This window comes from Arachis ipaensis, chromosome B08 (genome assembly GCF_000816755.2).
Source record: "Arachis ipaensis cultivar K30076 chromosome B08, Araip1.1, whole genome shotgun sequence".
In the NCBI taxonomy this organism is placed as follows: domain Eukaryota; kingdom Viridiplantae; phylum Streptophyta; class Magnoliopsida; order Fabales; family Fabaceae; genus Arachis; species Arachis ipaensis.
This window is the reverse complement of record NC_029792.2, coordinates 87778811-87780988: the sequence shown is the minus strand read 5'-3', so window position 1 is coordinate 87780988 and position 2178 is coordinate 87778811. Positions and strand designations below refer to the sequence as shown.

At 32.9% G+C, this 2178-nt stretch overlaps 1 long non-coding RNA gene across 1 annotated transcript; it reads right to left on the bottom strand.

Moving 5' to 3' along the window:
• On the bottom strand, window positions 839–2178 carry LOC110265956. Its single transcript, XR_002352661.1, has 2 exons — window positions 2085–2178; window positions 839–1155 (listed from the first exon to the last, which is right to left on the bottom strand). It is a non-coding gene; the product is annotated as an uncharacterized LOC110265956 (long non-coding RNA).

Sequence of the window (2178 nt, the reverse complement as noted above, 5' to 3'; positions counted from 1 at the left end):
GAAAATCTTTAAATAATAATATTTAAACTAAGCTAAAGACACAACTAGAAAATGGATTAATACAGACAGATTTACAGACAGATTTAGTCTTTATTACAGACGGATTTTTGGATACCGACAAAATTACCGACGGATTTTGTCCCTCTGTAAAAGCCCCGTCGGAAAATTACAGACGGATTTTTACTAGTTACCGATGGATTTTCCCTCTGTAAATTTTCTATCCATTTCCCAAAGGCGACGAACTTTCCGACGGATTTTTCGTCTGTAATTATAGACGGATTTTTCGACAGATTTTTTGTCTGTAATTACAGATGGATTTTTCGTTTGTAATTACAGACGGATTTTCTGATGGATTTTTCGTCTGTAATTACAGACAGATTTTCAACGAATTTTCCGTCTGTAATTTGAACCTTGGAAAATCATCTCACACTATGATTACAAACACAAAATCCGTCTATAAATCCGTCGGTAAAGTAAAATAGAAATTTTTTAAATTTTTCCATTGCAAAATGAATAATTTAGGTTTATTTTTTAAATTTCCTCCATCAAACACACTGTAAATTGAAAAAAAAGAGGCCAAAAATCATATAGATAAATATAATATTCATTACACGATACCTATAAAATTTGATGTTATTTTTCAACATTATTGGCCAATATCTCCCTATCTCAATAAAAAGATACCCAAAAAAAATAAACCATTGACAGAACTATAACTATTTACATTACTCATTGACACTACTAGTTCCTTCATTTTCAACAATTTAAAGAAACAAGATTTTATATTGATCCTACTCCTTTTAGATTGCATGATGGTGACTTGCTCAAAGCCATTGACAAATACACCTCCTGGATCTCCTTGTGGTTGTGTGTGGCCACTTCAAGTTAAACTCCACATCAGCATTGCAATATACAAGTTCTTCCCTTTGGTTTTCAAGCTAGCTGAGGAAATTACAACTAGTCTTTTGGTGAGTCGCAACCAGGTTTGCATTGTTGGAGCTAATACAGCAAATCATCAACTAGAGAAAACCACTATTCTCTTAAATTTGGTGTCTCAAGGAGTTAAGTTTGATGATACAACAGCATTCTTGATATACAAGAAATTCTGGCACAAAGAAATTCTCACTGATGCTTCCCTTTTTGGCACAAGAAATTCTGGCACAAAGAAAATCTAATGGCTTATTCAACCAGAAAAAGAATATATTTCAAGGTACCTAATTACTTTTATGGCTTATAAGGCAACTCGCGAAATCTTAAAAACCAAATCCTTGTGACATTGATTAATGGAAATACTGAGATAATATTCTATATATTCTATTTATTTTAATCAGCAAAGGGAAGAAAATACACTTTGTATTGACACAGCTCTCTTCTTTATTTATAGAGTTTGCTGATATAGAGAATCCACTTAAGAGAACCTATGTAACTTTTTTGATAACCTACACCTGAATCCACTAAAGAGAATCCAATAAGATCATGACTTAGTATAGATACTGTTTCATAGTTTGTATCTGTGCATAGATACTATTTCATGACTTAATTGGAATGCCGCCACACTTCTGCACCTCAATGAAAAATTCTTTAGTATTTTATGACATTCCATAATCATAAGAAAATAAAACGAAACAAGATTTATTACCACATATAATTTTGGCACGAAGTTTAGCATCCAATAAGATGTTGCTGGCTTTTATACCTCTTTGAATTGTCCTAGTTTTTGAATTTTCATGCAGGTAAACCAATCCAATAAGATGTTGCTGGCTTTTATACCACATACAATTATCTTGCTTTGGTTCAAAGCTTAAGCAAGTTTTCACCAATTTAAATCAATCAGTCTTAGCACAACTAACTAAGTTCACATGTTGGACAAGAGAGGCATTACCTGTAGCCATAATGCTACTAGACCCCAAACACTTGCAGCTGTTTTCCACAACAGAACCAATTGTCATTCAAGTGAATTAAGTATATATAGTTATAGTTTCTCTTGTGGTTTCTATAGTTCCTTCACCTATTCTTTTGCATAACATATGAAATGACATAGATCCTGTTACCACTTGTTAGGATTAAATTAATGTGTTATGCACCTCCTCCAAAGGCTATATCAATTGATGGAATTCCCACATGCTGCACAAAAGGTTTATAATCTGATCCTCCACCACCTAATCTTCCAATCTTTCC